Genomic DNA, 9282 nt, shown 5'->3' on the forward strand with positions numbered 1-9282 from the left:
AAAATTAACTGTTTAGAATCCTCTAAGTAAAAATGTCTTATATCAATCAAACAATTAATATTTATTAGTATGTTTCTGTATAAGTTTTTTCTCGACCTAAGAAGATCTAATTACACGAGCAATATTTAACTTAAGAAAAAAACTAATATCGAAATACTTGAATGTTAGAGTGGTTAAATCTTTCTCGACCTAAGAAAAAAAATACACCAACACAACATAAATTTATGAAATATGTAAGGATTAGAATCAAATAAAATTATTTCCAATAAAAATTGAAGTAATTGAGCATGTTTAATCGATTTGATCAGATTTTAATGAACATCAATTGGAGGGTATAAAGCAGCTTACCTAGATTACTATCATTTTGTAATTTGCAAGCATAATCAAGTATTGCTAATTTCACAAAGAAAGTATGTTCTCAACCGCTAAAGTTATGCACGTTAAATATATAAATACATCGAAGTCATTAACCTATCTTATCATACATATTACATTAATCCTCACAAGTACATCGAACACATATTAAATTTACTTAGTCTTAATCAATACCAGCATTTAGGCTTCTGAAAACTATATATGGATGTTCATGCACCGTCATGGCGTCTTGTTCACTCTGAAAACGACTTACCCACAAAATTACTTTTAACTCAAGTTTGTGCACCCAAGCCTTTTTCCATGCCTAAAAGGAAAAACAAAATTTGATTGGAGAATGATAGCCTCATAACTTTCAAGTATGGAAACTGCTTTAGTCCGCAAATATATCATTGCTTTTATGGCCAAAGTGAGATGGTAGTGTCTGCCGTGCCTGACTTCTCACCTACTCATTTTCGCTCTCTAGCTATAATGAGTTTATATTCACAACTTTTTAAATAATTTGAAGCTAACTGTATGCTACGGGGTTTATATAAAAAAAAAAATATTAAAGAATTGTGTTTTTAATCTTTAAACTTTTGGGTAATATGGTCAAATTCAAATCACTGTACTTTTATATTGATGAATTTGGTTATAAACTTTGAAAAAAAAATCTGAATTTAGTCTCTCCGCTCAACTTTAAAAAAATAATATAATGATGGGCTCTTACAAATGGGAGACTTTTAAGGATCAGATTATTTGATATAAAAGTATGTAGATCTTAATTACTTACCAAAAGTATATATAACAACTAAAAACACATTTTTTCCAAAACTATATGCTACCAAGTTGCAGAACATTATGAAAATATGTTAATATTAAATATGCTTTTAATAATCACTGTATAATTAATTTTAAATTTCTAATGTTAGTCCTTATAAAAAAAAATTGGTCATTTTTATAGTCTCATTTATTTTTCACCATTAATATTAGTTCCTTTAAACAAGGACAATTTTCTTCTTCTTTTTTCTCATTTTCAGTCCCTTTCTCGGACTCATATTGATAATGGAAAATAAACGAGAGGCAAAATATGGACAAAAAATTAATAGGAATTAAAATAAAAAAAATCTGAAATTTTACAATGATATATTTAATCCAATAGTTAATTAATCATCATGCACATATATTTACTTGATATATTTTAATTTGAGTCAACTATATGCTACCATAAATTTGACTAAAATGAGTGGCAAGAAATTTTTCATTCTCTTCTAAATACAAGTGAAAATCAAACATTTTTTTTAAAATAAAAGACTGAATAAGTTTTAATATTGTATGCATGTACATGATTGTGACTGCAACGTTACTAAAAACTATTCCAATAATGTGTCACCTGCCACAATGGCAACTTGCAAGGTAGCAAAAACGAAAATAATTAATGGAGATGAAAAAGTGGCACCCACTTGCATATAAAGAAAGCCAGTCGGCAGCTTGTAACTGGACCAATCTGACTTAATTTGTTGTTTTCTCAATCTCTCTTACTGCCAATTAGGTATGTTAGGTTTACACTCTCTTTGTCGGCTCTACTTTTGTTTTTCTGGTTTAATTTCATGCATGATAGGAGTTGGGTAAAGATTTTGAGCAGAAAAATGAAAGGTTAAAAAATATATTTTACACAGAAAAAAAGAATTCAATCACTTTTATTTTAATATTTTCTGAAACTTACGTGCACTAATATTTTGTGCAACTATGCTATTTATTGTTTCATTTAATAAAATATATTAAAAATTCATACTTGTACAATAAAATTTACAAGCAAGATGAAAAACAGAGAAATTTGAATTTGAAATATGATAAATGATAAAATGATAGAGAAATATAAACACAAAATAATGTTATATAAATTATTATACGTGTATTGATGGCAACTAATGGTGGTAACATGATTTTGGTTGTAATGACTATTGAAACGAGCTATAAATATAGTGGTGATGTGTGGTGGCATGCATGGTGTGGTTGTGGTGGCAAGATGTGGTACGAATGGTGATGATAGTGATGTGATAGGGCTTTTGAGAGTTTGAGGAGCAAGGATTGTATTGAGGTGAGAGCATGAGGAAGTTTGAATTTATAAGGGTGCAGAGACATTTTTATATAAGTTATTATTTGAATCGATACAGAATATCTTATATATATCGCTTTAAATAAGAACCAATATAGAATTGATTATTCTACATCTATTAATTTAAATTGAGGTAGTGTATTTTCATCTAATTTTAAAAAAATATCACAGTTGGTTTATTATCTACATGGGTTCTTTAAGAATCAACCTAAAAAAGACGATGTAAATAAATTAAAAGCTCATTCATGTATAGTGATACATTATGTTTTTTTTCTTCATTAAATTAGTTTTAATCTAAATTCAATTCTAATCCAATTTCAATTTTAATCCTAAATAAGCCACGTACAAGTAGGATTCATGTGTATTACAAAAATTCCTTAATTGGATTCTCTTCATAAAAACACATGCTTCTTCAATTCTTGAATGTGATGCCAACAATATATCCTCAAAACTAATATGCTCCACAGAGATAAGAGTAATTAAATAACAAAACAAATATCACTAAATAATCATTGCATATCAAATATAGTCTTAATTGAAACACATGTCAAATTAAGATATATATTGGTTCTATTTTTTGTTCTATTAATTATAATTCATTATTTTGGCTTTTCAAAAACAGAAAAGTTAAGATATATATATATCGCTCGTGGTTACATATTAAAAGGTAATAGGTTTGTCCGTATATTAATTATATTATCTAAATTAATGGTCCAATTCCAATTGATGTTAAACCACACAATGATCTTTTGCATAAACGAATGACAAATGATTAACTATTTGACAATTAGGACAAGTCTGAATAAAGTGGGACAATGCTCGTTCCTATACTTGATACAACCGTGACCTAAAGATCGAAAAAGTTTCCCGTCCACTATTGTTCAAACAAATGTTGCCAAACAAACTGCTTTGCTTTGGTAACACACAAGACATTCTTTCCCATCACTATTCATTTGTTACGCATAGTTAATTTATTCAAAGATATATCATTCTTTTCATTTTTTTTTATCCTCTTCCACCTTTCTCTTTGCTCATGTATAAAATATTTTTTCTTTGAGGGTGGGTGGGGGTCTATGCAGTGCCCGAATGCTACAATCGAGGATTTTGTTGGGTCCATATTGTAAAGGCATTCCAAATGGCTCTAAAGGTGTGACTTTTGGACTTCCTCAAATATGCTATAGGTAAAAGCTGATGAAGAAAAAAGTTCTTAGAAATATATGAGCAGTGAGAGCTCTTATCAAGTTATCAAAAGGACATATAATACTTGAATCTTTATGAGAATTTTCATTATTTTTTTCTTTCCTTCATTCTTGGTTAAACTTCTTAATAAATATTTGCAGATTCCTTGGGTATCCTTGCCATCTTCTTTTGGCCTTTAGTTCCTTTTTCCAACTCAGCATCACATGCTTTGGTTCTCAATATTTTGTTAACGTTTTGATTTGTGGGTTACACGCAATGCCACTATTATTTTTCATGACTTCTATACACTTACTTTACCACTGGAAAGCTCGCATCACTCCAAAGGCTTCTTTTATAAAGAAAAATTAAACAAGCTAGCTCGGAAAGTATAAACACAAAGACAACATTAATATATACTAGTGGTTCTAGTCAAGAGCCATGGTGTATTCTAAACCCACGAGTGAGTGCTTTTTCTAATTAGGCCATCAACATGGGATATTCGTCAGAGTTGATTTTATAGTTGCTATATCTTTATAATGTCAAACATATATATCTTTATTTTATGAAACTTTCATTAGGTTTCTAAATATTATCACAGTATCGTCCCTGTTAAATGACTTATAGAAAATAACGTCTACATATTATTTATTTATTTTTGGTGAAATGACTACATATTCTAATTCTGCATGTGTTTTTCCATGCTGCATATCGTCCCTACTACATACTTTAATTTTAAATATGAGGTTACGTGTGTTTCTTGCATATGTGCAAAATAATTAAAAGCCAAGAAGCATTTTCCTTTCTCTCTCACGGCCTGAAAATTAAAGTTTACTTCGCCTTCAAGCACATATAGAATAGCTTATATTGTACATAAGTTTTATTTTAAAACATTGAAATACTTATTTGAGAATAGGAATTGGTCATTCTTGTTGGTCTCTTTCTCCACAATGTATTTTTATTTGTCGTATGGAAAATGTAGTTGTAAATATATAACCACAATAGTTTATATAAATTAATAAAATAAATAATAACGATAAATTTGCAGATAGAAGGAATGAGAAAGAAAAAAAAAGGAATAAATGATGAGCATTAATTTTTCATAAAATATATGAGAGAAAATATTTGTGTAAATAAATATTATTACTACTAAAGTATATAATTGTCGTCCACAAGGAGGCTACAGATATTCAAAGTCTTGTCTTAGATAATGACCCGTGTAGCTGTTGGTATATTACTGATTTCACTTTGGAGTCACGATCGTGCTTCAGTCTTAGACCATATATGGATCAATCTTTATTAGTGGGGTGGAATAGGAACTATAAATTAGTGCAACTTGCAGTTAGCATGGAAGCTTAATTAATATCAAGTGTTTATAGCCATTAATTATATATACACTAAAGAAAAAAATATGACGAGGAAACCATAATAATCACGTACTGTTTGGTGTGCTTGTTAAAATTTTAATATGAAAATGCAAAACATTAATTTTAATAACATCTTCAGATATAAATTGCATAAATTTATTGATTATGTGATACATAATTAAGAACATGTAGGATATTCAAATTATGAAGAAAAAAAATCTTTTAATTAGCTTATAGCTCTAAATGAGATTCCTTGTGGAAAGTGCATATCAACCTTTATATGCAAGAGATATATATCCTTGCAGTCATGATCATTTCCTTTAACGCAAAATTTGATGTGAATGATATAGACCACATATATATGGTTAGACAGAAACCAGAAGTACAATTACTGGTTTATATGATAATTAAACAAAGTCTCTATATTTTTTTTCCCTTGCTTTTGTCATTTCATCTCCTTCCCTTTTGACTAATGCATAAATGTAATCTCTTCCTTCTCTTGCTCAGATACACGAATATTTCCCACGTCAATTAAGTATAAAAAAGCACTCAGTTATATATTTACTTTGTTTCTGTTTTGCTTCATACCCCTTTTCTGTTTTGCTAATTAAAGCTTTGATGGTCAAAAGGGGGGACAAAAGCAAAAGGAAAAAACTAATTGAAAACCTAAAAAAGAGAAAAGGATTAAAGAATATTTCAAAATTGAAAAGAATAATTTTGATTGCTTATACGTGAGCCAATCTAATGTGCACTTTCCATATTCTGAAAGTGATGATCTTAAAAGTGTGAATGGATTTGATTTACTTCCCACCAAATTTATCAATGTATTTCTAACATTATTAGCTGTATCTTTGTGAATGATAGAGAGATTCTGTCCTAGTTATTAAGATGTAAAACACAGTTTAGAGAAAGGAATCTTTATAAATTGGTAGTTATTAAATAGTTTATATATCAAATAATTTTTAAAAAAATTGTGACTATGTTAACAAAAATGATTAATATAGTCATAATTTATTAAATATATTTAGCTAGAAATTGAAAGATTAACTTCTATAAGCTAACTTTTATATTAAAGTTCTGTCTTCTCTGGCTCAATCGATCCTTCCCGGCGAGGATTCATTACTTCTCCAACAACCATTCATCATGCATGGACGAATGTTCATCATCTATGCAAATTGATGTAATCTTCTTTTTTTTTTTTTTTTTATGTTCTGGTTTTATTGTGCTTGTATGGTTTGATTTTGTATCTGAAGTTTGATACAATATTTGCATGTGGAGTTTGAACATGAAGATTATTTTATTGTAATTTTTTTTAAGAAAATGATTCTGATTCTGTGTTTGATTCTAGGTTCATTTTATAGACTATGTATTGATTGTTAAAGTATCATTATTTTTCTTTTCTTTTTCTGTTGAATCTTGGCCTGATATAATAACTTTTTTATTATTTAGAAATGATTAAGCAATGTTGCTTATATGAGCAACATCATCGTATTGTAGATGTTTTGAGTGTCATATTTAATTGTGGGAAGAGAAATGAAGTGGATAGAAATAGAAGAGAAATAATAAGATAAAAGAGAAATAGAGTGAAAATAAAGTATAAAATATTAGGTTGTCTGATTTAAGAAAAAAGTGACTGAAATAAAGTGAAAATAATATAATAAAATTGTTAGGGTTTAAGTGAAATAGAGGAAGAGAGTTAAATAAAATTATAGAAATACTGGTATACTCTTATCATAGTGGTGCTGGTGCCAGCTAACCGAATATAACTGATTATTTGAATTATATAATCTATCAGATGTATCAATTTAATTATTATATGATTCATATAATCGATTGTTTGAATGCAAACATGACTCGCACGATTATGCCATTTGATTAAAATTTTAATTGACAAAATAATATTTCTAATAATTTTGCTTCAGCCAACCCATGAATTCGAAGAATCGGTTATGCCATTTGAAGAACCGATTATTTCAAGTGTCTGATGGTTGAACACATTTGAATAACTGATTATTAGATTCAAATAATCAATTAATAAATGCAATAGAGTTTGAGATTGCAGTTGCGAGACGTTGAATCAGTAGGAGGACACAACAACGGCATACCACAAGTGACACGACCTTCTGAAACAACTTATGTGAAGAAATGTGTAGATCTCGAGGAACACTGTCGCCACAAGAACGCAACCTTCACATATGTGCAGTAATTGGACCAACGAATTTAGCAACGTAGAAATCTACACACTCATACCAATATAACACAATTTTATGAGGGAGTTGAGTGTTACCAATTTGGGGTACGTTTTGGTGGTTAGGTTCGTCACCATCAAACAATCAAGAGAAGGATAGAAGACTCAATACAATATAATCTTAGTTGCTTATGTGACTTGCTGAAAAAAATTGGGAGATGATGTAAAAATGTGGGACACACCACAACATATTTTTCGTGAATCACCTCAAGCAAATGATTAGGATCATTTTCTCGTCTGTCCGCACCAAATTGCAGCTGCCAAACAGAGTATAATAAGTGTTAATTGACTTCTAAAAAAAGAAAGAGAAGAGTGAAATAGATATAATAAATTAGAGGTTAAGAGTATGATAAATTATAAAATGTAATAGAAGAAAAAAAATATTAAAAGTATTTGACGAGCTTAATAAGAATATTATTAACTCATATGATATGATGGATAGACTATTTTATTTTTTAAACTTATAATTATAAGTGTCTGATTTCCGTGTATGAAAAATATATATTATATAAGATATCAGATTTTTAAATGAATTTCAATACCTCAAATGTTTAATACTTTATTTTGGGCCAAAAGATACATTGTTAATAAATAAATAAAAAAGAAGAAAAGAGTGTATATTTATATCGTTAATAAAAGAAAAAAAAGAAAAGGAAAGAGTATATATTTATATAAATCTTTACTCTGAACATTTCTATCTATCTTTTCCAGATTCTCCAATCATCTATGCAGAAGGGCAGGAAATGTCCTTTCGTTTCCTCTCAACAATTTGACCCTAACCCTAACCCTAACCCTAACGATGAAAAAAATGGCCCCCCTCTCCTTATAGCCGCCTTTTGATTGTGGCTTTTGGCTGCTTTTGTGGTGGCACGCACTGGCGCACCTCACACTTCGCTGTATCCACGTACTACTACACAACACAATAAGGGTTTTTTTTACTACGTGCATGTTAAGAAAAAAATTTAAAGAAAAAAGTACTAACGAATTCCAGCCCCATTGGCAGATATTTGGGTTCCTTAGCTATGTTGTCAAGAATTTCATTTCATCTATATACCAAAGTTATTGTTGGAACAAGTAACATGATCTTTGGGTGTAAATAAAAAAAAAAGGTTGATGAAAAATATTTACGTAGATTAATATCATATTCCCATCTTTTTAATTTATTCTATACAAATTACATAGATTAAATTTAGTTTAAATTTGAGAGTTTTAAATATTTTCTTAGTAAATGGTTTATCTGGTTTTGAAATAGGATAAATTTTATCCTTTCTTTTCAGATAATTGGTTTGTTCATTGTATGGTACAATTTTTTTTTTATTTTTTATTATTAAAATTTACAATAAGCATGTTTTCTCAATGTAAAAGTTATTTATAACCAAAACTATATATATATATATATATATATATATATATATATATATATATATTATGATTTAAATTTACTAGTAACAATTAAAATTGTGATGTGGAATTATTTTTAACTATATATTGATAACTTAAAAAATATTAAAATTCAATTTAGAGGCGGAGATATAAGAAAGTAAATGGAAAGACATGGATAATTAAGAAGAAAAAAATATACAAATACAGATAAAATGAAGATAATTTGATATGGTCGACAGAAAAGTTCTTTAGCTAATGATGAGTATATTGTGTGAAATGCACACTTCAAAAAGAAAAGACAAAAAAATATAAAAAAAAGAATTGAAAGAGTAAACCACGTGAGTCTAACTCTAAGTTATAATATAACAAACTATGCATAATTTTAACAGTAGGGGCATAATTAAGTTTTAATTTCATTTTTAAAAAAATAGCATTTCAATATATAATTTATAGCACAAGACCGATTTAAAATACATCGAAAGTGCAAGAAAAAAAAGACACTTTGTTTTGGCCTCTTCCCATGTGCATTATAAAAGCTGCAATGACCGAAAGTACTTTTCTAAATCTTATTTTGGAAATTTCGGCTGGGCCTGTACTTTTTAACTATTCCTCTGCTTCACTATGTAGTGCATGGACCA

The sequence above is a fragment of the Glycine max genome, chromosome 16 (assembly GCF_000004515.6).
Source record: "Glycine max cultivar Williams 82 chromosome 16, Glycine_max_v4.0, whole genome shotgun sequence".
Lineage (NCBI taxonomy): Eukaryota > Viridiplantae > Streptophyta > Magnoliopsida > Fabales > Fabaceae > Glycine > Glycine max.